Source organism: Macrobrachium nipponense, chromosome 34 (assembly GCF_015104395.2).
Source record: "Macrobrachium nipponense isolate FS-2020 chromosome 34, ASM1510439v2, whole genome shotgun sequence".
Lineage (NCBI taxonomy): Eukaryota > Metazoa > Arthropoda > Malacostraca > Decapoda > Palaemonidae > Macrobrachium > Macrobrachium nipponense.
The window spans coordinates 29,017,811-29,045,466 of NC_061095.1; the positions used below are offsets into that span (position 1 = coordinate 29,017,811).

At 43.9% G+C, this 27,656-nt stretch overlaps 1 protein-coding gene across 1 annotated transcript in view; it reads left to right on the forward strand.

Annotated features, from left to right (window-relative positions):
• The window catches only part of LOC135208071 (mitotic apparatus protein p62-like), a 59,731-nt gene that overhangs the window by 11,880 nt on the left and 20,195 nt on the right, over nucleotides 1–27,656 (forward strand). The gene's annotated exons all lie outside the window — the stretch shown is intronic.

Sequence of the window (27,656 nt, forward strand, 5' to 3'; positions counted from 1 at the left end):
TGTATATCCAGGTAAGGATCCCAGGGCAGTTACCACTGTAGGTGACATTGTTGCTCCATTGATGACCCAAGATGTTGGGACGCCATGGTACTTTTTTTTTTGCATCAACAATCACATTGTTGCTCATCCCCCTGTTGGGTCTCCATGGTGAAAGGGACCTTCATCCTGGACAAAATTTATGTTACTAGTTTTATGACAACCAAATCAAACTTCTCCCCAACTTCTGGCATGGCAATGGACTATCCCCAAGGAGAGTGCAATTAATAAAAATGTATTGTCATGATTCAGCTATGACTTGCTTCAACTCCCACTTTGGGAGTGGAAGTTGGTCACTGTTTCTATCCTTTGGAAAGTTATTTATTAAATAGACATTCAGCAGCATAAATGTCATCTAGACAGAGAAAAGAAAAGATGACTGGCTTATAGAAGCCACAACAGTCAACATAAAATAGATAGTTTTAATATAAAAACTTTACCAGTATTAGAAAGACATTTACAAGAAACTAGATTATTACTAGAAACTGATACATAAAACCTCTATACAACTACAAATTTAACAAAGAAATTAATCTAGGAAGAATCATTTCATGGAGGAAATATGTATCCGATTTCTTTAATAATACTCCCATACAAAAAATATGGGAAAAATTCAGGAAAATAAATGGTACCCATGTTAAACCACCTGGACATAAATTAAAAAGGGGGCAGGGTAGATAACAGAAGTGTTGTGAACAGAGAAGGGCAAAGTTCTTCCTCAAACAATCATCTCCTAATGCTGATGCAGCTTTTTTTGAAGACTTAGCCTTTTGATAATTTTCATCTCTTCTCTACCAATCAGCTTAATCCATCTGGAACAGATCTTTCCTTGGTGTCAACCAAAGGGAGGAGTCTCAGTATGGAGTCCAGGAAGGGGGATTTCACTGGCCGACACAGGTCCTTTGCCCAGAAATAGATTTTTCCTTCATCAAAATCCCTTTTCTGGGCTCAGCCTGTGTTGCTCCAGGAAATAGTACCAGAGAAAACGCCAAGCTTGGGAAGAGGAAGTACATAAATATCTATAAAGGGATAATAAAAAACAATTAAGGTTAGTTGCTTATAATCTAGATTAAGTTTCAAACAGGTAACATAATGGCAATACAACCTTAAAACTAGACAAATTTCAAGTCATCACAGTAATTATACATTAAGATGAAAGACACTTATGAAATAATCAATATGTACAATATATTACATCCAAGGACCAGTACGACTGTGACATAACTGGGCTAAGGCAGGAATACTAATGAGGCCAGTAGGAAGGAGAAGGCAAAGGAGAGACATAAGCTGGACTACTTAGTACTATCTCCAGCAGTATCAGGGGAAACTGTGTTTCCCGCTGCTACTGCTGGAAATTTAAGGGCTTCTAAGGACTTAAGATAATGGCGTTTGAATACTGTCGGAGACTTCCAGCCAGTGTACTTCTTCAGATCTTCAAATTTCATATGTTGGAAAAAGTTTATTGAGGTAGCTATAGCTCTAATATCATGTACCCATGGGAAGGACTGCGGGTTGGCTTGTTTGATAAAATATAAAATTTGTTGCCTAATTCCTTTTAGGGAAATAGTGCCACCTTTTTCTCTAATGAACAGAGGGCCAGAAGATATCAGGGTGGTCCTGTCTAAGTATGCTTTCAGTGAAGTGACTGGACATAAGGATGGGTCCTGTGGAAGTGGAACAATCTTCCAGGGGGCCCACCTATCTAATGGATCCTCATTTTTTGCAAGAAATTGGCGATCTGGAGAAAGTAACACTTCTCCTGAAGGGAGAAACTCTATATGACCTGGGTCTCTAGATAAAGCCGACACTTCAGATATTCTGGCTCCTGAAGCCAAACTTATGAGGAATAGTGTTTTCCTCAGTAGGGATAGATAGTCACACGAGGTACTATTAGTATCCGAGGCTAACTTAAGAACATCATTTAAGAACCATGACACCGACTTAGGCCTCTCAGTAGGTCTGAGTCTGGCGCAAGCTCTGGGGATAGATGTAAAGTATGAATCTGTTAAATCTATCTTGATTAAATCTATCTTGAATCCGAATTGGAAAATCTTTTTAAGAGCCGATTTGGTAGTAGTAATGGTACTTTTTCAAATAATGATCTGAAAAAGGATATTGCAAGATTTGTGGTCATGGTTTGTGCATTAGAGTCCCTCAGGAATGCAGCCAGTTTTTTAACTGCTGAATCATATTGACGCAGGGTTGATTCACGTTTATCAGATTCTAAGAACATGATGTTCTGAGGATCGATATCAGCATCCCTCTGTGCTGCGAACTTCATGAAGTCCATAAAGTTAGGGCTTTCTGAATTCCTGAGGAAGCGAACACAGTCCGCGTTTGCACTAGTTGTGATAGTCTGGGGTTAGGAATCCGTTGAGGGCGGAGTCCCAACTCCAGAAAAAGAGGGAACCAATTGCTCTTGGGCCAATTGGGAGCTAAGCGATGTGACCCTTGAATGTCCTGAGCTTGTTCAGAACTTTCTGGAGAGATTCACCGGAGGAAAAAGGTAAATCTTCTTCCATTGATTCCAATCTGTAGCCAACGCGTCCGTGGCATAAGCCAGAGGGTCCAGGTTGGGGGCCACATAACAAGGGAGTTTGTGGTTTGACTCCGTGGCGAAGAGATCCACCTGAAGCCCCGGTACTAGCTGACAGACCCAACTGAATGACTTCTTGTCCAGGGACCATTCGGACTCCAGTGGGATCGAACGTGATAGCGCATCCGCCACCACGTTCCTTGCTCCAGCAAGGTGAATGGCCGACAGGTGCCACTTGTTCTTGCCTGCTAGTGAAAAGATGGCTATCATGACATGGTTCACGTGGCTTGACTTGGAACCTCCCCTGTTGATGCAGTGTACTACCACTGCACTGTCGAGCACCAGCTTGATATGAGATTTCTTGGCTGGACAAAGTTTCTTCAGGGTGAGGAACACTGCCATAGCTTCTAGCACATTGATATGAAGCTGGCGGAATGGAAGGGACCATGTTCCTTGTACTTTTTTTTTACTGTGAGTACCCGCCCCAACCTGTTAACGATGCATCTGTGTGGATCACTAAGGCTGGGAACTGTAGTGGAATTGTTTTTGACAAGTTCTTGACTTCCGTCCAGGGACGGAGACGTTTCCGTAAGATCGCCGGGATCGGAGCTATTCTGTCCCGGGATCTTTTGTTCGCTTTCGAACGCCAAACTCGATTTATATCTTTTAGTTTGGCTTTCAACAGGACGTCCGTCACTGAAGCGAATTGGAGAGAACCTAAGATCCTTTCTTGGTTTCTTGCTTGGCTATTTTTCTCCTTTTCAATGGCGGGATTGATAGAGTATGCGAATCCAAATCCCATTGAATTCCCAGCCACTGGAAACGGGACGCCGGGGTTAGCCGGGACTTTGTCCTGTTTATCTGGAATCCTAGGTATTCCAGAAAGTGGATGACCGTGGCGGTTGCTTTGCGGCAAGCTTCGATGCTTGTGGCCCATACGAGCCAATCGTCCAGATAGGCTACTACCATGATTCCCTTAGATCTTAGTTCCTGGACCTACTGTTTCCGCCATCTTTGGGGGGTAAACATATCCTGGGGGCTATCTTGAGCCCGAATGGCATTACTTTGAAGGAGTAGGCTTGGTTCCCTAACTTGAAGCCTAGGAACGGGCGGAAGTGTCTTGCTATCGGGACATGATAGTAGGCATCTGTAAGATCTATAGAGGTGGTGACGGCCCCACGGGGAAGTAAGGTCTGCACCTGCGAAATGGTCAGCATCCTGAACTTGTCGCAATGAATGAATAAGTTTAGACGGGACAAGTCTAAGATTGTTCTTAGTTTGTCCGAGTCTTTCTTTGGCACGCTGAACAAGCGACCTTGAAATTTTAAATGTCTGACTCTTGACCTACTCCTTTTTTAAGGAGATCGCGGGAATACTCTATCAATCCGCTGTTTTGGTTCCTGATAGAAGGTGTTGGGTGGGGGTGGACCTTGGATCCAACTCCAGCCCAGACCTTTGGACACAATACTACTTTGGGCCCAATTGCTGAACCTCCAATGTTGACGAAAGAGGTACAGCCTCCCTCCTACCTGGAGGTTCTCATTGGGTTGCTGAGGGGCGACTTCCTCGCCCCCCACGTGAACCTCTGCCCTTGCTGGCAGCCCTTCCGCCGCCTCACTGACGAAAGGCGCCTCTAGCTCTGCTACCCCTGCCGAACCTATTGAAAGCCTGAAACGCTTGGCTTTCAAACGTCGGGTTGAAGGCCGGGGAGACAGCAAAAGAGGTTGAAGCCTGCGGCTGTTGAGGCTGTGTCAACAGCACGAACTGCTGTTGCGGTTGGGTCTTAGAGGTTGATGGCTGGGGAACCAGAACTGCCTGGACCAAAGTTTGTTGTTGTTGAGGAGCCTGGAAGGGCTGGAACTTCCTAGGCTTCTTCTTGGCTTTGGGATTCGATGAGGAAGACTCCGGTTTCCTTTTGGAGACCAATCCCCACCAAACTCTTAGACTTGGGTTAAATCTAGCAGCCTCATGTTGTACCTCGTTCAGTGCTGAGGCTGGAAAAAGGTCCGGTCCCCATATTGAAGAGCCCAGGAGTTTGTTGGGCTCATGCCGGATTGTGGATTCCGCTAGTACATGCTTCCTGCAATTCTTTCTAGCCATAACAAAATCATATAAGTCACATTGCATTATTGACAATGGTACCTTAGCTATGATCTTGAACAACGGCTCCTGTGCATAGATAAGAGCCGCTGCTTCTGTCATGACTAGTGTGTTGAGGGATTTCGCAAGCCGGGTTCTAGCATCGAATTCTGTCTGGATGAGCCCATCAGACAGCCTGGGTAATCTCTCACTGAACAGAGAGCTGGCACAGTCAGGTTTTAGCTTCCCAACCGAGAAGGTGGCTGGGAGGTCTACCCAAAGGTCATCTGTTCCGGGGAGTAGGAGAGAGGTCGGTTCCGTCTCTTGGAGCTGTGGCATAGGCTCATCTCTCATTGCTGCTTGCAGAGTGAGTTCTGCCACTTTAGATGTGAATGGGATGGGAGTCTCCTCGTCCCACAGTGAAGATTGTGAAGGGACTTCGGAAAGCCGTAACCTTAGTGTTTACACACTGTCATTCCTCTAGGTTACGGATCCAAGCTTTGTTATGCTTGGTCCCGAGAGAGGATAACCGTCTCTTTTGGGACCTTATCCTCTCTTATCAAGGCGAATTCCGTGAGGTGGACATAGCCTATGAAAGGGGCTTGCAACCCTGGTGGTCAAAGGAGGAGGGCTCTGCCTTCTCCTTAGGTACCTTTGGTCTCGCACCTTTGGAGGTGGATGCCACAGGGTCAGCGGAGGAAGAGTGAGCTCCTTCCTTAGAAGACTTAGTCTTCGACCCTTTGGAGAGAGACTCTTGTTTGACCTTGTCCGCTCCGGGATGGTGAGCCGGGGCTTTACGGACTTGGCTGGTACCTGGCTTTCTTAGCAAGGGCTTTGGCAGCGATTTAGAGTCACGCTTGCCCTTGACTTTAGGGATCACCGAGGTGGATTTCGATCGAGCTGACAGAAATCCCCTGGAGAACCCCTGGAAGGAGGTAGAAGAAGGAGAAGAGGGTCTAGATGTGCTCAAGGGGAGGCCTTGAGCACCTACAAAACTTGCCTCACTAGTATCCTTACTGTTGTCCATACCGTCCACCGTCATGGGCTCGATGTCGAGATCCAGTGCCGCGACCTCTTCTTGGACCTCCTGTGTAGTTGTCTCCTCTGGGGGCTGGGAAACGGCTTCCTAAATCGAAGCGATCAGGGGAGCGGCCACTTCGGGGTCCACGTAGCCAGTGCTCTTCCCCCCCGGGAAGATCAGAGTAGCCATCTCTTGGGAGAGGATGTAAAGTTTCGCCTTGGCTACGTTCCGTCCGAAGCCGCCCACCCATACCTTGAGGGTGGAAAGAGCAGCGTCCTGGACTGACTGAGCTCCCTGTAAGAGAAGGGTTAGTGTTAAACTTAAACTTAACTCATATTACATTGTAACTTAACTTAAGAGGCATATCAATGACATATATTAGATTGGTCCACCTTGTATTATCATGTATACACCGGAGAGAGTCACCTACCTCAGAGGAGACTTGTTCCACGAGATCGTAGCAGGTGACACAGTTCTCGTGGTGCCACACAATGGGTGGTAAATGGAATGATACATGAGCACCATTGTAAACCTTTCGGACTATGTCCGTGGTTGATATGCCATAACACCGGAGTGTTCCGGTGTTGTAGAATTATCCCCGTCTCGGCCTTCTCTTTGCCATGTACCATGCCGAAGAGTCCGGTAGAGCTAGTAGTAAGTAGTTAACAGTGTTTCCGGTGACACCGGAGAACAGAAAACTACTGAATTCGGGGTAGCTACTATTGCCATACACCGGAGAAGGAGTAGTCCGAGCAGGTACCGGGTGTCGAGATGGAAGAGATCGGGTAAGGTGGCGGAGCTTGGTAACTCCGCCGTAAAACTTAATCTAAAAGGAGGGAGTAGCTCCCGGAGGAGCATGGTGGCTCCGTAAACTTAAACTAAGACAGAAATTATACAAGTAGAATACATGCAATAACGTAACCCCGTATGAGGCCGGAGCCTCCAGGCAGTCACCATCCTCAAGGGGTCCAGCTATGCCGGAATCCTGTGTCTGCCGGTGCGGGTAGGAGGGGGTGACTAAAGGCAGGGGTATGGACCCAGAGAGCCGAGGAGAGCCAAGCTCCCCCGAGCCTGGTGGCCGGCCGAGGTTAGGGCGAACAGAGCTTCTCCCCCCCTACTCTGGGGTGAGAGCAGCAGGGTAGAGCCACCCGCACACAGAGAGTCCTCGTGGGGACCTCCCTCCATCCCCCGAAGGGGTATTCAGATTGGCTGCCAGCGACAGCATGAGCAAGATATCACCCCACCTAGGTGGGAGATGTGGAGGGAGGGAGAGGAGTGCGGTAGCAAGGTGGCTACTACGTGATCGTCTGGACTTCTCATGGCCGGTTGTGGTCATACTCGTGGTGAAGACGGCCAGGCGAAAGGAAGGCCTATAGGCCAACTGGAGCCGACTCACAGATATGGAATAAAATAAATAGTTTAATTCACACGGGGGGAAAGGAAATAAAATGAGGTAGAGAGAAAGCGAGACGTCCTGGAGGAACTAGGCTGAACCAACCGGGAAGGGTGGTCAAGACCTGGTAACTCCGAGCAGCTGGCCTAGTGTCGTGACGAATAAACGCGGGACAGACGGCCATGGTTTGCTAGGACTGAGAATAGGACTAGGGTCCATACAAAAGAGCCTAACAAGGTAACCTAACCAACAAGGAACATGCATGCATGAAAACTGGGTTGGTAGGGCGCCGATAGGCTACGAAGCGAGAACACATGCTCGATAAAATCCCCTGTGTGGGAACTAAAACGTCAATAAATGCATCATAGATAATGAAATAAAGATACTGCTTAGAAATAATCGAGCTCACACGGTATGGGAGACCGCGTGAGACACGGAACGAGGAAACACAAAGGAGCGAGCCGCTGTGGTGGCGCGGGGCCAGTGCCGCATGGGTCGCTGACTCATAAAAACCTAAATAATTCGGTTAAACGTGCCAAGGGCAGCCCCTAAATAGTGTCAACTATTAATAGCAGTACTTAACTTGGATGCAGTAACAGCTTGACGTTCCATGTTGAAAAATAAGGGTTCCAAAGCGAGAACACAACACAGCAAAGAAAAACGCGTGTGCAGCGTGGTCGTGCTATCAAAGGAATGACGTCAGAGGCGCTAGCCGTAAAGGTAGCGAGTAATGAGCCTTAGGTCGGCTCCTCTCTAGTTGAGGTTTTTTTATGTAGGAAGAGGCTAAATGGAAAAGGACCTGTGGTAGTGATTTCACTCGCCCCAGAAACCATACCGTCACCTTATAATAAAGGTGAGCGAGCCAGAATAATCTGGCATTTCCAATTTAGCTTTTCTCTGGTATTATAGCAATATTTTACCTTAGAAATAGTGCTAAAGGAACCTATTTCACGAGCGACACAGGCTTAGCCCAGAAATGTATCTGGCTTCTGTCAGGCAATTTGGGTAGCAGTTTTCTTTTGGAAAGGCAAGTATAGGCTTTTTCTTCGCATGCAATGAATCCTGGAATGTTTTTCTTTTCAACTTTATATGGTACTGGTTTCTCATGGCATATTCATCCTATCAGTTGGGCTTTCTTCCCTTTAGTTGAAGTCAATTCACTTGATTTCTCCATTGTGTTCTTGATCATTTCTTCCATTCATCTTTTGCAAGAAATGAGACCCCTCCCTTCAATTTTTCAATCTATCCTCTAGGCTACTTGTGACTTAACTTCAGGAATGGAAAATGTCATAATTGCTTTCATTCTACGTTCTTACTACCACACCTCATATATCCTCTAGCTGAAGTTTGTTGGGGGGGGGCGTGTTCTTAGTCACCTCAGCTTGGCATTTCTCCATAAGGACTTTTGTCAGGTCACAGTATTCCAACGCTTCCTACCTAAGCACCAACTAACTAGAAGACTTTCACTACCCCTTCTCTGAATAGCAGGTACAGAGACAAGATCCTGACTGATAAACTTACTTTGTCTTATCTATATGTTAACTCCTGTGGGGTACTCTTATCTATATGTTAACTCCTGTGGGGTACTCTTATCTATATGTTAACTCCTGTGGGGTACTTGGTTGCTTTCTTTCTGTGTTTGCTCAGGATTGTAGAGATCTATCATTTATCCCTAGATAAATATTTCCTAGATCTTCCCTCAAGAATAGGTCGGCATGATACTCTAAATTCTGGCATAGGGCCCTATGAGCCTTTGCATCCTTATGCAGGCTGTAAAAGATTACAAGAGCAAGACCTCTCATGCTCATATAATCATTAATCTGGCAATACTGGGTAGGTGATTTGACTGTCCCTCAATAACATTCATTTAATGCGTTGAATTAGTTCAGTCTATTTATCCCACCCCTTAGCAATGTGGGATTCAGCAAAGTAATTACTTGGTAAGTTACTTTTGTAAAAATTATATTTTTACTATAAAAAAATGAAGTTTCATAAAATGTACTTAACGAGTAATTACTAAATCAGAACCTGCCCTGATCCCCACTGATTTTCATGGACGTAGCGACAATATGTAAGTCTGACGCCGTGGGCTTCTGTCACTTGAGAGTTCCCGTTGCAGTGGGCGGGACCTGTACCTCCCGCATTGCAACAGTCACTTGTGTGTGAATTTTTGAATTTAGGATGCCATGCGAGGCTGATTGTTATTTAAGTAATTACTTGGTAAGTATATTAATAAAACTTCATTTTATTATAAAAATATCATTGTTCAACATAAGAAACTTTCGACAAACGTACTTGTAAATTATTACTCATTACATTTTTTTCTTATTATTATTACGAATTAGAGAATAAAAGCACATTGTTCTACAATAATAGTCGGATTTACTGTATCTGTTAACCCTTAAATGCCGAAGCAGTAAATAAAAAAATGACTTCCGTATGCCGGAGGGGTTTGAGAGCGAGCGCGGAAGCGGAATTTTTTTTTTTTTTTTTTTTTGTTTTTTTTTTTTTTTTTTTTTTTTTTTTTTTTTCCCAAAAAATCACAGCGTGCTTAGTTTTCAAGATTAAGAGTTCATTTTTGGCTCCTTTTTTTGTCATTGCTTGAAGTTTAGTATGCAACCATCAGAAATGAAAAAAATTATCATATCATATATAAATAATGCGATATATGATAGCGCAAAAACAAAATTTCATATATAATTGTATTCAAATCGCGCTGTGCGCCAAACGGTTAGAGGTAACAAGTTACTTTTTTTTCGTTGTAATGTGCACTAAATTGCGATCATTTTGATATATAAACACATTGTAAAACAATAAAAAGCAACACAGAGAAAATATCACAAAATGATGCATGAATTCGTAGTGCGCTGATGTAAAAAAATAATTTTTTTAAAAATTCACCATAAATCGAAATATTGTTATAGAGACTTGCAATTTGTTTCAAAATGAAGGAAAATTATTGAATATTACGATACTGTAAGAGTTTTTAGCTTACAAATATAGTTTTTTCGACCATTTCGAACGAGTTAAAGTTGACCGAATGTCGAATTTTTGTTTAAAATTTTTTTATACGCAAATATAGAAAAAAATGAGAAATGCTACAACCTTCCAATAATTTTTGTTATATTGTGCATGTTTTTGCGCACATTTTCATATATAAAACTCTAAAAAAAGCGTAATATGAAAAGGCACAAATATTAGGAAATGTGACCTACACGTTTCCGAGATTTTCGGCCGAGAATCGGCGCGCGGACGGAATAAAAATACTTTTTTCAAATATTCACCATAAATCGAGATATTGTTCTAGAGACTTGCAATATGTTTAAATTGAAGATAAATGATTGAATATTACTAGACTGTAAGATTTTTATGTTATAAATGCGTTTTTTGACCTTTTCGGTTGAGTCAAAGTTGACCGATCGTAGTTTTTATTGTAGTGTCTTACCGAACAATTATAGAGCCGTGATTTCCACGAGCGGCAGGATACTAAATTCAAATTTAGCGCGTCGGCGTCGCCAACACTGGTGGTGATGACGTCATCTCCCTCCACTCGCGGGAGAACCAGGTACAACTGCCCAGGTGAATCCAATTCTTTTCCTGCCGGCGTCCGGTGAACATCGGTGGTCGGTGCGGTTGGATAACTTTGCTTCGCTTTTGTCTTATGGATTTGATCTTCGGAATTGGTGAAGTACTCTTTTTTTGGCGTTGTTGTTATTTTGCTTTTTATTTAGGCGTTGCCATGTCGGGATTCTAGTCCGTCGGGAGTTAGGTTTTGCATCTCAGGATGTAAAACTATTATTCCAAAGCTAGAGTATGATTCTCACACTAAATGTGTTTTAAGTTGTAGGGGACAGGTTTTTTGTCCAGACAGATTCGAACATGTACCGAGTGTAGTGATTGGACTGATTCTCAATGGAAGTTTTTTAGTTCATACTCGGAGAAAATTAGCTAAAGACAGAATTAGAAAAGCAGCGCTTAGGGAAAGTAGACTTAGCTCTGCTTCGTCTTGCGATGCATCTGTTCCTTCTGTTTCTCCTCAAATTGTTATGTCTCCTTTAACTACACCTCCTATTCCTCCTACTAATCCACTTCTCCGGCTTCCCGTGTAGTTTCTCCGACACCATTGCCAGTCTGGAATCGAGGTTAGATCAGAAATTTTCGGTACTAGCGAATACGGTTTTGCAACTTGGTAATTCAGTTAAGACGTTTTTGGAGAAAGCGGCCTCAGGTAAGAGTGTAGTTGAGGGTGCGTCTGTCTGTCCTGACACGTCTCCTAGACAAAGGTCACTGTCCAGCTCCCCCGCACCGGGGAGAAGACATACCGGAAGTCCAAGGGAGTCGATCGGGATTTGCCCACAGACAGGCGCCTCTCTTGTTGAGCCTGTTGCGCCTCAACAGGGCTCGGGTGGTTAAGCGTTGGAAAGGTGTTGCGGTCAGGACGCCTTTCAAATGATTCAAGCGATTCGTCTCGGTCTGCACGGCGCTCTTGGCGAGATTCGCCCGTTTTTTCGCGTTCCCCTTAAGAGGCGTTCAGGCGCCGATTCTTCGCCTCCTCCAGTCAAGCGGTATAAGGAGCCTGAGAGTAGGGTTGCGCCTCGGCCGTTAGCGGCCTCGTTCGTCGCCTCAATCTGTGCCTTTTTCGGCTCCATCTACTAGTAGAGATTGTGGTTTTAGCGCTGTAGCTAGCAGTTCTAAGGGTGTTTCTTTGGCAGGGCGTTTTCGTCTGTTACGCCTGATGCGCCTGTTTCGCCTCGAATTTCGGCGGCTCCGAGCGAGGCGCAAGTAGTTTTTCCGCCTCCTGCTGAACATTTAGGGCTCTTCCAAGCCTACGTTAACTGTTTTTGATTCGTCTCTGCGCCTTTGCGCAAGCAGTTAGAGATGTTAACCAAACTGGATGAATGAGTCCAAGGGTGGTTCGAAACCTTCAGATCCGGTTGTAGTTCCGTCTACTTCTTCGGTCGGTATCGGAGAATGAAGAAGAAGTAGAGGAGGAGGATTCACATCACCTCTCGTGTTATTCACGTCTCCTTTAGATTTCTTCTGGTAATCTTATCCAGATTATTTTGAGAAGCGGCTCCGCGCTCCCCAACTTCGACTTTTTTTGATGAGGAGGAAAACTTCAGACCCTCTCCTCCCAAAACTTGTTCTATCTAAAGCGGTTAGACATTCGTTGAAAGAGACGGAGAAATGGATGTCTATGAAAAGAGACTTAGGGAAGGCTCTTTTTGCTTACCCTCCCTCTAAGTTGCTTCGTAAGAGGTATAGGTTTTATGTAACTGGGGAAGCTCCTTCTCTGGGAGTTTCTGCCTCCTCCCAGGGAGGACTTCTCCAGTTTAATCGACTCCTCTAGAAGATCTGCTTTCGCCGCAGCGAAAGTTTTCTTTACAGCGCCTGAGTTGGACCACGTTGTAAAGAATCAATTTAACTTTTGGAAGTCTTTTAGCTTCTTGATTGAGGACTATTGGCGCTTAGCGGCAAGATCGAAGACTGTCCTTCTCTTTCCAGGAGTTAGCGGAGGATTGGATTGGTGTTCTGTCCTGTGCGGACAAAATCCATTAGGGATGGATGTGATGAGTTAGCTTCGCTAATCGCCTTTGGTACCCTTAAGAAAAGGCAACTTTGGTGCTCCTTTCTGCTTCTAAAACCGGGTTTTTTACGTCCCAACAGAAGTTCTGCTCTCTTGTTTGCTCCTTTTGTGAAAGATAACCTCTTTCCAGACGATGTGTGTTGTCAATTTCGTCTGCGCTAGATAAGAAATCTACTTCGGATTTTACTGGCACAGTCTACTAAGAGACCTAAAGCTCCTGTGGAGGGACTGTTCCTTCGGTTTCTCCTCTGGCCCAAGCGCCTTTTCGAGGGAGAAAACCCAAGCGCTTCTTTCGGCCGAAATCGAATTTGCGACCTCAGTCTAAGGCCTCGGCCAAGGTTAACAAACCTTCCAAATGAAAGCTCGGTTCTTCATGCACCAGTGGGAGCCAGGCTGGCTCTGTTTTGGGAGGAATGGGAAAACAGAGGAGTCAGAAGCCTGGGTAGTGCAAGTACTCAAGTTCGGCTATCGTATTCCTCTCGTTTCACCTCCTCGCTCTCACCTGTGCCAATTCCATTCCAGGCATACTCTCCGGGCTCAGACAAATTTCTGGCGCTAGCCGCAGAAGTGGAAGCGCTTGTTCTCAAAGAAGCGATAGAACAGATAGAAGGGGATTTTCCTCCAGCTTTTACAATCGCCTTTTTGTAGTTCCCAAGTCATCAGGGGGCTGGAGGCCGGTTTTGGATGTGAGCGCCCTGAACTTGCATGTCCAGAAAACAAAACATTTCATATGGAGACCACTCGGTCGGTTCTGGAGTCCATCAGACAGGGGGATTGGATGGTCCATCTCTGGACATGCAAGACGCTTATTTTCACATTCCGATACATCGCGAATCTCGGAAGTACCTGAGGTTCATGTTCGAAGGCAAGGTGTTTCAGTTTCGGGCGCTTTGCTTCGGACTAGCGACCGCTCCTCAAGTTTTCACCAGGGTTCTATCCCCGATAGGAAGCTGCTACACATATTAGGAGTAAGAATCTCCCTCTATCTGGACGATTGGCTTCTCCGGTCGGAATCAGAGAGTCGGTGCATGAAGGACCTTGGAACAACTCTGGATCTTGCCAGAAAGTTAGGAATTCTGGTCAACAAACAGAAGTCCCAGTTGGTTCCATCTCAGAGCATCCTTTATTTCTTTGGGGATGATTCTGAATGCCTCAAGTTTTTCGGGCTTTTCTGTCCCCGAAGAGGGTTCAAGGCTGTCTGGAGACAGTTCAGGAGCTCTTGGACAAAAAGGTAAGTTCTGCCAATCAGTGGATGAGGCTGCTCCTGGGCAAATTGACGTCAGTGGAGAAATTTGTGACGTTTGGAAGACTGCACATGAGACCTCTGCAGTTTTTCCTGAGAGCCTCTTGGTGCAGGAAGACACAACCAGACTCGATTACCTTTCCTGTCACAGATCAAATAAAAGAGGACCTAAGGTGGTGGCTCTCTCGAGCAAGGTTGGAAGAAGGGTTAGATTTACGACCCATCCTCCCGAACTACAGTTCTTTTCCGACGCATCGGACACAGGTTGGGGAGCCCTACTGGGAAATCAACGGACTTCAGGAGCTTGGTCGGAGAAGGAGAAGAAGTTTCCACATAAATGTAAAGGAAACTGTTAGCAATTTTCTTAGGGCTCAGACAGTTTCGGAGCTTAGTAGAAGGCCGAGTAGTGGCAGTGCATTCCGACAACTCCACGGCTCTCTCGTACGTGCGGAAACAGGGGGGGACTCAGTCTTTCTCTCTGTACGAAGTAGCCAAGGATCTCCTCCTGTGGTCAAACGAAGCGAAGGTTCAGCTAGTCCCGAGATTTGTTCCGGGAAAAGATGAACGTCCTGGCGGACGAGTTAAGTCGTCAACAGCAAGTGTTACCTCTGGAGTGGACTTTGGGACAACAAGATTTGTCAGAAACTTTGGCGCCTTTGGGGGGGACGACCGTCAATAGACCTGTTCGCGACATCGAGGAACAACCGTCTTCCTCTCTTTTGTTCTCCAGTCCCAGATCCTCTAGCTTGGTCGGTGGACGCAATGCTGTTGGATTGGTCGGGTCTGGAAGCTTATGCATTCCCATCCGTTCGGTCTAATAAGAGAGGTGCTGAACAAGTTCATGTCGCACAGCAATGTAACTCTAACGTTAATCGCTCCCTTTTGGCCCAGGAAAGAGTGGTTCCCGGACCTTCTCCAGTTGTTAGTAGACTTCCCCAGACTTCTTCCTCCAGAGAAGTGGCTTCTCAAACAACCTCACTTCAAGAGGTTCCACCAAAACTTGTCCGCTCTAGCTCTGACAGGGTTCAGACTGTCCGGAATCTTGTCAGAGCGAAAGGATTTTCAAGAAGAGCTGCAGAAGCTATCGCTCGTTGTAGGAGAGAGTCTTCTAACAAACTCTATCAAGGGAAGTGGAGAATCTTCAGAGAGTGTGTAGAAGTGCTAAAGTCTCTACTCTGCGACCTCTTTAACAGAAATAGCAGATTTTCTTCTATTTCTTAGGAACTCTAAGAAACTGGCTCCTTCGACGATCAGAGGATATAGAGCCATGCTCTCTTCGGTTTTTCGACATAGAGGTTTGGATATTTCCTCCAATTCAGATCTGTCGGACCTCATTAGGTCTTTCGAATCCACTAAGCTCCCGCAGATACAGTGGCTTGAACTTAGATGTGGTGCTTAAGTTCCTCATGGGGCCACCGTTTGAGCCTTTGAAGTCGGCTTCACTCAGGAACTTGACTAAGAAGGCACTCTTTCTTATTGCACTAGCTTCTGCTAAGCGTGTCAGCGAATTGCACGCTATAGACAAAAGAGTCGGTTTCTCTCAAGGCAATGCTGTATTTTCGGTATCTTTGACCGTTTCTAGCAAAAATGAGAATCCTTCTAATCCTTGGCCGAGGAGTTTTGTGGTAAGGAACTTATCTGATTTGGTTGGACATGAGGAGGAAGAAAAGGCTCTTATGTCCAGTCAGGGCTATTAAAGCAGTATCTGTTTGCCACTAAGGGTATCAGAGGACAATCTTCTAAGCTCTGGACCTCGGTTCAAAATCCCTCTCGTCCTCTTTCTAAGAATGCTATATCGTTCTTTATTAGAGAGCTTATCAGGGAAGCTCACTCGCAGTCCGAGAACGACAATCTTTCCGTTCTGAGAGTTAAAGCTCACGAGGTTAGAGCAGTGGCAACTTCTTTAGCATTCAGAAAGAATTTATCTTTAGCTTCGATTCTTCAGAGCACGTTCTGGAGATCGAATTCGGTTTTTGCGAGTCATTATCTCAAAGAGATAGAAACGGTTTTCGAGAATTGTAAAACGTTAGGTCAGGTGGCGTTTTGTTTCTGGCATGGTGTTGGGAGAAACGGCACAGGGGTCGTCACCTCTATGCTAACTTTTCACCTTGAATAGGTTGTCGAGTTCAAGGGAAGCTGGGGGTACTGAGTACCTGGGATACTCACCAGTCTGTTAGGTCAGATTTTACAATGGTTGGGTATATATGTTTTTAAAATCTGGTGTTGGTGACAAATGTTTTGTATGATTGAATTTCATGGTCTTAGCCCAGGGCAAGGGCAATCTTTGTTGTTACTATCCTCCGTCAGTCAGCCTTGACTCGCTTGAACTACGGAAGGATTCCACTCCGGTAGAGGCTAACTTTGGTCAAATTCCAATTCCTCTACAATAGTAAGAAGAGCACCGACCAGAGGCAGTAACAGTCTGCTGTAGCTCTCTTACAAGGTAAGGTACAACAGACACCTTGAGTGTTTACTGGTATTGCAATAAATGTAAACCATTTAAAAATACTAGTGGTCCACTGAATCCCACTTCCCATAAATGTGTAATCAGCTCTATAATTGTTCGGTAAGACGACTACAATAAAAATGAAATTTGCATTATTAAAATGAAGTTTTATTGTATACTTACCGAACAATTATGATTATACCCACCCTCCTCCCCTTAGGTGGACGGACGGGCAGAAAGAATTGGATTCACCTGGGCAGTTTGTACCTGGTTCTCCCGCGAGTGGAGGGAGATGACGTCATCACCACCAGTGTTGGCGACGCCGAGCGCTAAATTTGAATTTAGTATCCTGCCGCTCGTGGGAAATCACGGCTCTATAATTGTTCGGTAAGTATACAATAAAACTTATTTTAATAATGAAATTTCATTTTTTCGTACTTATCGTACTTTTATATGCAAATATTTCAAAATGAGAAATGCTACAACCTTCCAATATTTTTTGTTATATTGTGCATGTTTTTTGCGCACATTTGCATACATAAACCTTTAAAAAAGCGTAATATGAAAAGGCTCAAATATTAGGAGAATGTGACCTACGCGTTTCGGAGATTTTCGGCCGAGAATCGGCGTGCGGAGGGGAAAATAATATTTTTTTCAAAAATTCACCATAAATCGAGATATTGTTCTAGAGACTTGCAATTTGTTAAAATAAAGATAAATGATTGAATATTCTAGACTGTAAGATTTTTGTGTTATAAATGCGTTTTTTGACCTTTTCGGTTGAGTCAAAGTTGACCGATGGTAGTTTTTTTCGTACTTATCGTACTTTATATGCAAATATTTCAAAAATGAGAAATGCTACAACTTCCAATATTTTTTGTTATATTGTGCATGTTTTTGCGCACATTTCCATATATAAACCTTTAAAAAAAGCGTAATATGAAAAGGCCCAAATATTAGGAGAATGTGACCTACGCGTTTCGGAGATTTCGGCCGAGAATCATCGCGCGGAGGGGAAAAAAAATATTTTTTTCAAAAATTCACCATAATCGAGATATTGTTCTAGAGACTTGCAATATGTTTAAAATGAAGATAAATGATTGAATATTACTAGAATGTAAGATTTTTTATGTTATAAATGCGTTTTTTACTTTTTTCGGTTGAGTCAAAGTTGACCAATCGTAGTTTTTTTTGTACTTATCGTACTTTATATGCAAATCTTTCAAAAATGAGAAATGCCACAACTTCCAATATTTTTTGTTATATTGTGCATGTTTTTTGCGCACATTTCCATATATAAACCTTTAAAAAAAGCGTAATATGAAAAGGCTCAAATATTAGGAGAATGTGACCTACGCTTTCTGAGATTTTCGGTCCGCAGAATCGGGCAGCGCGGAGGGGAAAAAAATATTTTTTTATTGTAGTGTCTTACCGAACAATTATAGAGCCGTGATTTCCACGAGCGGCAGGATACTAAATTCAAATTTAGCGCGTCGGCGTCGCCAACACTGGTGGTGATGACGTCATCTCCCTCCACTCGCGGGAGAACCAGGTACAACTGCCCAGGTGAATCCAATTCTTTTCCTGCCGGCGTCCGGTGAACATCGGTGGTCGGTGCGGTTGGATGACTTTGCTTCGCTTTTTTTCTGTGGATTTGATCTTCGGAATTGGTGAAGTACTCTTTTTTGGCGTTGTTGTTATTTTGCTTTTTTATTTAGAGGGCGTTGCCGCCATGTCGGATTCTAGTCCGTCGGGAGTTAGGTTTTTGCATCTCAGGGATGTAAAACTAGATTATCCAAGTTAGAGTATGATTCTCACACTAAATGTGTTAAGTGTAGGGGACAGGTTTGTTCAGCAGATCGAACATGTAACGAGTGTAGTGATTGGACTGATTCTCAATGGAAGTTTTTAGTTCATACTCGGAGAAATTAGCTAAAGACAGAATTAGAAAAGCAGCGCTTAGGGAAAGTAGACTTAGCTCTGCTTCGTCTTGCGATGCATCTGTTCCTTCTGTTTCTCCTCAAATTGTTATGTCTCCTTTAACTACACCCCCTATTCCTCCTACTAATCCCACTTCTCCGGCTTCCCGTGTAGTTTCTTCGACACCATTGCCAGTCTGGAATCGAGGTTAGATCAGAAATTTTCGGTACTAGCGAATACGGTAATTCAGTTAAGACGTTTTGGAGAAAGCGGCTTCAGGTAAGAGTGTAGTTGAGGGTGCGTCATGTCTGTCCTGACACGTCTCCTAGACAAAGGTCACTGTCCAGCTCCCCCGCACCGGGGAGAAGAACATACCGGAAGTCCAAGGGAGTCGATCGGGATTTGCCCACAGACAGGAGGCGCCTCTCTGTTGAGCCTGTTGCGCCTCAACAGGGCTCGGTTAAGCGTTGGAAAGGTGTTGCGGTCAGACGCCTTTCGAATGATTCAAGCGATTCGTCTCCGGTCGCGCGGCGCTCTTGGCGAGATTCGCCCGTTTCACGTCCCTTAAAGAGGCGTTCAGGCGCGATTCTTCGCCTCCTCCAGTCAAGCGGTATAAGGAGCCTGAGAGTAGGGTTGAGCCGCGGCGGTTCGTTAGCGGCTCGTTCGTCGCCTCAATCTGTGCCTTTTTCGGCTCCATCTACTAGTAGAGATTGTGGTTTTAGCGCTGTAGCTAGCAGTCCTAAGGGTGTTTCTTTAGGCGCATTTTTCGTCTGTTACGCTGTTTCGCCTCGAATTTGGCGGCTCCGAGCGAGGCGCAAGTAGTTTTTCGCCTCCTGCTGAACATTTAGGCTCTTCCAAGGCCTACGTTAACTGTTTTTTTGATTCGTCTCTGGCGCCTTTGCGGCAAGCAGTTAGAGATGTTAACCACTGATGAATGAGTCCAAGGGTGGTTCGAAACCTTCAGATCAGGTTGTAGTTCCGTCTACTTCTTCGGCGGTATCGGAGAATGAAGAAGAAGTAGAGGAGGAGGATTCACATCACCTCTCGTGTTATTCACGTCTCCTTAGATTTCTTCTGGTATCTTATCCAGATTATTTTGAGAAAGCGGCTCCGCGCTCCCCAACTTCGACTTTTTTGATGAGGAGGAAAACTTCAGACCCTCTCCTCCCAAAACTTGTTCTATCTAAAGCGGTTAGACATTCGTTGAAAGAGACTGAGAAATGGATGTCTATGAAAAGAGACTTAGGGAAGGCTCTTTTTGCTCACCCTCCCTCTAAGTTGCTTCGTAAGAGGTATAGGTTTTATGTAACTGGGGAAGCTCCTTCTCTGGGAGTTTCTGCCTCCTCCCAGGGAGACTTCTCAGTTTAATCGACTCCTCTAGAAGATCTGCTTTTGCCGCAGCGAAAGTTTTCTTTACAGCGCCGGAGTTGGACCACGTTGTAAAGAATCAATTTAAACTTTTGGAAGTCTTTAGCTTCCTTGATTGGACTATTGGCGCTTTAGCGGCCAAGATCGAAGACTGTCCTTCTCTTTCTCAGGAGTTAGCGGAGGATTGGATTGGTGTTCTGTCCTGTGCGGACAAATCCATTTAGGGATGGATGTGATGAGTTAGCTTCGCTCATCGCCTTTGGTACCCTTAAGAAAAGGCAACTTTGGTGCTCCTTTGCTTCTAAAAAGGGGTTACTTCCCAACAGAAGTCTGCTCTCTTGTTTGCTCCTTTTGTGAAAGATAACCTCTTTCCAGACGATGTAGTGTTGTCAATTTCGTCTGCGCTGATAAGAAATCTACTTCGGATTTACTGGCACAGTCTACTAAGAGTTCTTGGACAAAAAGGTAAGTTCTGCCAATCAGTGGATGAGGCTCCTGGGCAAATTGACGTCAGTGGAGAAATTTGTGACGTTGGGAAGACTGCACATGAGACCTCTGCAGTTTTTCCTGAGAGCCTCTTGGTGCAGGAAGACACAACCAGACTCGATTACCTTTCCTGTCACAGATCAAATAAAAGAGGACCTAAGGTGGTGGCTCTCTCGAGCAAGGTTGGAAGAAGGGTTAGATTTACGACCCATCCTCCCGAACCTACAGTTCTTTTCCGACGCATCGGACACAGGTTGGGGAGCCCTACTGGGAAATCAACGGACTTCAGGAGCTTGGTCGGAGAAGGAGAAGAAGTTCCACATAAATGTAAAGGAACTGTTAGCAATTTTCTTCTTGGGGCTCAGACAGTTTCGGAGCTTAGTAGAGGTCGAGTAGTGGCAGTGCATTCCGACAACTCCACGGCTCTCTCGTACGTGCGGAAACAGGGGGGGACTCCGTCTTTCTCTCTGTACGAAGTAGCCAAGGACCTCCTCCTGTGGTCAAACGAAGCAAAGGTTCAGCTAGTCCCGAGATTTGTTCCGGGAAAGATGAACGTCCTGGCGGACGAGTTAAGTCGTCAAACAGCAAGTGTTACCTCTGGAGTGGACTTTGGACAACAAGATTTGTCAGAAACTTTGGCGCCTTTGGGGACGACCGTCAATAGACCTGTTCGCGACATCAAGGAACAACCGTCTTCCTCTCTTTTGTTCTCCAGTCCCAGATCCTCTAGCTTGGTCGGTGGACGCAATGCTGTTGGATGGTCGGGTCTGGAAGCTTATGCATTCCCTCCGTTCGGTCTAATAAGAGAGGTGCTGAACAAGTTCATGGTCGCCACAGCAATGTAACACTAACGTTAATCGCTCCCTTTTGGCCCAGGAAAGAGTGGTTCCCGGACCTTCTCCAGTTGTTAGTAGACTTCCCCAGGACCCTTCTTTCCTCCGAGAAGTGGCTTCTCAAACAACCTCACTTCAAGAGGTTCCACCAAAACTTGTCCGCTCTAGCTCTGACAGGGTTCAGACTGTCCGGAATCTTGTCAGAGCGAAAGGATTTTCAAGAAGAGCTGCAGAAGCTATCGCTCGTTGTAGGAGAGAGTCTTCTAACAAACTCTATCAAGGGAAGTGGAGAATCTTCAGAGAGTGGTGTAGAAGTGCTAAAGTCTCTACTCTGTGACCTCTTTAACAGAAATAGCAGATTTTCTTCTATTTCTTAGGAACTCTAAGAAACTGGCTCCTTCGACGATCAGAGGATATAGAGCCATGCTCTCTTCGGTTTTTCGACATCGAGGTTTGGATATTTCCTCCAATTCAGATCTGTCGGACCTCATTATAGGTCTTTCGAAACCACTAAGCTCCCGCAAGATACAGTGTCTTGGAACTTAGATGTGGTGCTTAAGTTCCTCATGGGGGCCACGTTTGAGCCTTTGAAGTCGGCTTCACTCAGGAACTTGACTAAGAAGGCACTCTTTCTTATTGCACTAGCTTCTGCTAAGCGTGTCAGCGAATTGCACGCTATAGACAAAAGAGTCGGTTTCTCTCAAGACAATGCTGTATTTTCGGTATCTTTGACCTTTCTAGCCAAAAATGAGAATCCTTCTAATCCTTGGCCGAGGAGTTTTGTGGTAAGGAACTTTATCTGATTTGGTTGGACATGAGAGGAAGAAAGGCTCTTATGTCCAGTCAGGGCTATTAAGCAGTATCTGTTTGCCACTAAGGGTATTAGAGGACAATCTTCTAAGCTCTGGACCTCGGTCAAAATCCCTCTCGTCCTCTTTCTAAGAATACTATACGTTCTTTATTAGAGAGCTTATCAGGGAAGCTCACTCGCAGTCCGAGAACGATAATCTTTCCGTTCTGAGAGTTAAAGCTCACGAGGTTAGAGCAGTGGCAAACTTCTTTAGCATTCAGAAAGAATTTATCTTTAGCTTCGATTCTTCAGAGCACGTTCTGGAGATCGAATTCGGTTTTTGCGAGTCATTATCTCAAAGAGATAGAAACGGTTTTCGAGAATTGTAAAACGTTAGGTCCGGTGGCGGTTTCTGGCATGGTGTTGGGAGAAACGGCACAGGGGTCGTCACCTCTATGCTAACTTTTCACCTTGAATAGGTTGTCGAGTTCAAGGGAAGCTGGGGGTACTGAGTACCTGGGATACTCACCAGTCTGTTAGGTCAGATTTTTTTACAATGGTTGGGTATATATGTTTTTTAAATCTGGTGTTGGTGACAAATGTTTTGTATGATTGAATTTTCTGGTCTTAGCCCAGGGCAAGGGCAATCTTTGTTGTTACTATCCTCCGTCGTCAGCCTTGACTCGCTTGAACTACGGAAGGATTCACTCCTGTAGAGGCTAACTTTGGTCAAATTCCAATTCCTCTACAATAGTAAGAAGAGCACCGACCAGAGGCAGTAACAGTCTGCTGTAGCTCTCTTACAAGGTAAGGTACAACAGACACCTTGAGTGTTTACTGGTATTGCAATAAATGTAACCATTAAAAATACTAGTGGTCCACTGAATCCCACCTTCCCATAAATGTGTAATCAGCTCTATAATTGTTCGTTAAGACACTACAATAAAAATGAAATTTTCATTATTAAAATGAAGTTTTATTGTATACTTACCGAACAATTATGATTATACCCACCCTCCTCCCTTAGGTGGACGGACGGGCAGAAAGAATTGGATTCACCTGGGGCAGTTGTACATGGTTCTCCCGCGAGTGGAGGGAGATGACGTCATCACCACCAGTGTTGGCGACGCCGACGCGCTAAATTTGAATTTAGTATCCTGCCGCTCGTGGAAATCACGGCTTTATAATTGTTCGGTAAGTATACAATAAAACTTCATTTTACTAATGAAAATTTCATTTTTCAAAAATTCAACCATAAATCGAGATATTGTTCTAGAGACTTGCAATTTGTTTTAAAATGAAGATAAATGATTGAATATTACTAGAATGTAAGATTTTTATGTTATAAATGCGTTTTTTGACCTTTTCGGTTGAGTCAAAATTGACTGATCGTATTTTTTTATTTTTCGTACTTATCGTACTTTATATGCAAATATCAAAAATGAGAAATGCTACAAACCTTCCATATTTTTGTTATATTGTGCATGTCTTTGCGCACATTTCCATATATAAAACTATAAAATAAGCGTAATATGAAAAGCACAAATATTAGGAGAATGTGACCTACGCATTTCGGAGATTTTCGGCCGAGAGTCGGCGCGTGGAGGGAATAAAATTTTTTTTTTTTTTTTTTTTCCCCAAATATTCACCATAAATCGAGATATTGTTCTAGAGACTTGCAATTTGTTTTAAAGTGAAGGTAAATGATTGAATGTTACTAGACTGTAAGTAATTTGCTTACCCCCCCAAAAAAAATATTTATAATATATATATATATATATATATATATATATATATATATATATATATATAGTATATATATATATATATATATATATATCTTTTTTTTTTATACGTAAAATATATATTATTACATTCTCGATTCTGGGTACCAATACATAAATAAAAGGAATGCAGTACACTTACTCTTTTTGTATACAATGAAATGTCTTATTATTATTTTATCATGCACACATTCAGATATATAAAAAATTGTAATAAATAAAACTAAATATAAAATAAATGCAGAATACTCACTCGTAATCCGGACTCTTCGTTCTATTCTTGTATTCTCCCTCCTCCATTGAAGAGTCTTGCATTTTTTTCCACTCGACATGACAAGGTACAGGTGGAGGAGGGAGACGCGCGGCTCTTACTGCTGATGGACCCAGCGGCCCCGTGCGCCCTCCGCTGTCGGTTTTAGGGGTGCGCTCCAATACATGACCTTAGTGTGGGTACTTTCGGTCACACTCCCCTATCCTGCAAAGAGCAACTTTGCAGAGAACGACAGAAGAACGGGTGTCTCTCCTTTCTGCCATTCATATGGCACACCCGGCCACCGTTTTGCTGCCTTCGCCCTTCTAAGGCCTCCAGTATGTGTTCCCCTGGCTGCAGCCGACACGCAGGGTCCACTACCCGACGAGAAGCGGTGATGGCGGGGCCGGCAGCAAGAGGGGCGTCGTCAGCAGGGGCGGCGGCAGGTCGAGCGAAGTTGGCCCTCCTATCTGCCCTTTCATCTAGGGGCAGATCTGCAGCTCGGGGCAGGGGGTCAGTTATCAAAGGCACTCATCGGGATCGGAAGATGATGAGGCATTCCCGGCTACCTCTAGGAACTGTATGTGGGTCAACCTCGGAAGATTGTCACCGCGGTACCCACAGTACAGTATGTAGGCATTTTGGAGGGCCAACTGAAGGATGTATTTGAGGAGCTTCTGTGTCCACCTTCTGGTTCTCCTGGCGAAGGGATAATACTGGATGAGCTGATCAAAGAGATCAACTCCTCCCATGTGCCTGTGTAGTGTCCATGACGGTAGCCGCTCGGTACGAAACTCCTCAAACACAACTTGGCCCTATCGACGTGTCTTCTTCCGCTGTACGATCTCTTCTTGGATGGGTTCATGACTCGTTGTAATCATGGGGACAGTCGGACACCCTTCCAACAGATGACGAAGACAGCGCCCTTGACCGCTGCCACTCTGTCTCTCCTCTTGCCAGGTGTTGCGGATGACTAGCGAAACCTCTTGAGGACATTCGGGGCCCCACGCACCAACCGAAGGGTACCACTGACGTGAACACCTGCTTCATACAGTTCCTGGGCCAGGGATACCGAGTTATAATTATTATCCATAAACAGGTGATATCCCTGGTTACGGAAACGTCCCACAAAGGTGTTGAATACAGTGTCACGCAGCGTGGAGAAGACCCCGGTATACACTGAAAAGTCCACAACGTATCCAGTGTTGGCCTCGTAATGAGAGAGAATTTCACACCATATTTCTTTGCTTCTTGGGGTTATACACTTTTAAACTAAGACATCCTTTGTAAGGCATCATCCCCTCATCCAAAGACAGGTTCTTTCCAGGAATCACGAGATTACTACACCGCTCACGGATATATCCAACACTGTACGCACTAAAATGAGGCGATCACTGTTATTCCGGGGTATGGCCCTTCGGTTGAAGGCGTTGAAGTACTGTCCAACGCCAGGAAATTATCACGGACATAACGCCAGGCACATTCGGCATACATAAAAAATAAAAATCTCCTCCAATATTGCCTGACGTCGACAGCAGGTATCATACCAAAATAAATGTGGAGCCCCAAAAAATGCGCCATGTCAATGAGGTTGCAACCACCGTAAGTAAACGACAAGGTCGTCCTCAGGCTCATACCGGCAGTACCGAGCGTTAGTCCACCGTCTCGTGACCAGGTATTCCAGCAATTCCCGCGTCAGGAAAAGCTGGATGAACCCCAAAACAGTCAGGGTACTGGTACGGTCATCCCAGGGGTTGCCGTGGGGAATCAGGGGTGCATGTTAGGAGGGGTGGGGTCCTCCGTCCACCCTCGTCACTCTACCGACGACCGACCTTCACCTTGGCTGGCGCTACGAGCCGACCTTCTACGTGCCCGTGCACGGTGCGGGCACGATGCACACCACCAACCACCACACTTTTTTTTTCTTTTTTTTTTTTTTTTTTTTTTTTTTTTTTTTTTTGTTTTTTTTTTTTTTTTTTTTTCTTTTTTTTTTTCTTTTTTTTTTTTTTTTTTCCCTTTCTACGTGTCCCTGAAAATGTGTCTCTCCACTAAGCCACCTCAATTTTGCTGGCCCTAAGGAGGCACACTTAATATCCTCTTAACTACTGCCAACCTAATCACTCATTTGTCTTAATACTCTCTGGACATCACTTCAAACCACCTAACATTACCATGAAATAAAAAGAATAATATATAGAAATTACCACACATGGTGTCAACTCAAATGATCTTAAAAAGTAACATCCTTAAGTATAGCTAAGAAAAATACAGGCGGCCCTCGGTTAGCGGCAAGGGTTCCGTTCTTGGCCGCCGACGCTAAGCGATTTTAAAGCCCACGGTCACCGCACACCTTTCGAAATTCTAGACCAGTTAACGGCGCCCTGACCAGTCAAACGACGCCATAATCCTGCGATGGCGCAATAAGTAAAATTATATTTATGTAGTATAGTACTATGGAATTTACTGTACAGTACATTATAGTATTATAAATGCTGTAAAGTGAAAAAAGCCTAGCTTTAATCCTTTGGGTGTTTAGAGTATGTAAAGATATAATAAGGTTTTATAAGTACAGTGTACAGGTAGCTGTAGTGTTCAAGTTACAATAATCCGATTTTATGAGAGACCAAATTACAATAGCCCAACTTTATCCCGTCTTCTAGTTACGCAAGTTCAAAAACAGCAAAAGAGAATGATGAAAGTATGGTTTTAACGTTGTACTCATTGCATAAACGTGTACAAGCCCATGGACAACCGAACGGAGAAAACAACTTTTTTTTTTTTTTTTTTTTTTTTTTTTTTTTTTTTTTTTTTTTTGTTCTTCTTCTTCTTCTTTGTTCTTCTTTCTTTCTTCTTCTTCTAAGTATAACCGAATTCAATAACATCCGTTTGGCTTGTATTTCAATCATTGTACTATTGTACACTATTGCCGTAGTTGTTATAAATGACGTTTTGTAGAATAGAACAGATATCTTAATGTAATAACTTTATTCGCTATAGATCAAAGATCAATTGGGGAAATATACTGTTAAATTTAAACCTAGTTATAACTGAAGCTGAGAAAACTGTTCAACTTGCTAATGATTATTATCGTGCATCGGCAACAAGGATAAAACTCCAGTAAACGTATGCCATCAAACACAACCGTAGATAAAATTGAGATGAAATCATTTTAATCTAAACTACTGTGCTTGAAAGAACACATTTAATGTTGGTTTCATGCCAATATAAGATAAATAACATGAAGTTTGTATCAACATAATATAAAGGAAAATTGTGCAAGGAATCACATAATTTTTTTACGCAATAAACATGCCACCAATGTAATCTGTTAGAGCTCACAATCACAACGAGACATATTCAATCATATTTCCACCTAAAAATTCGTATAAGGAAAAATAACCTTGTCTCATATAAGTCAAGTATCTAGATATTCGTTTATGCTAACTAGAAGCAAGAAAATTCACTCAGAATTACGTTAAATATGGCGAAACAAACTCATATTCACCATCAGCTGATTTGGAACCAAAACATTGGCCGCTCCGCGGAATACTGACTTAGATTTCCCGTAGTATTTTATAATACAATAATATGTGAATACATATAATATTGGATATAGTGAAGTAATTATAACTTTAAAGGATTTGTGGAAAAGATGCATAATTAATAAAATAACACCATGCATTTTTCGGAACAGTGGCGGACAAGAACAAACATGAAAAAACATCCTTTGACAACTTGGAGGGTAGTTACAAAAGCTGCCTTAATTTGTATCATGTTTATGTTCAAAAATAAAAATGCCCTATACGTAATATATTTTCATACACATTTTAAACAAAAGCATGAACATTTATAAAATCAACACATCGATCGCTAAATTTGCACTC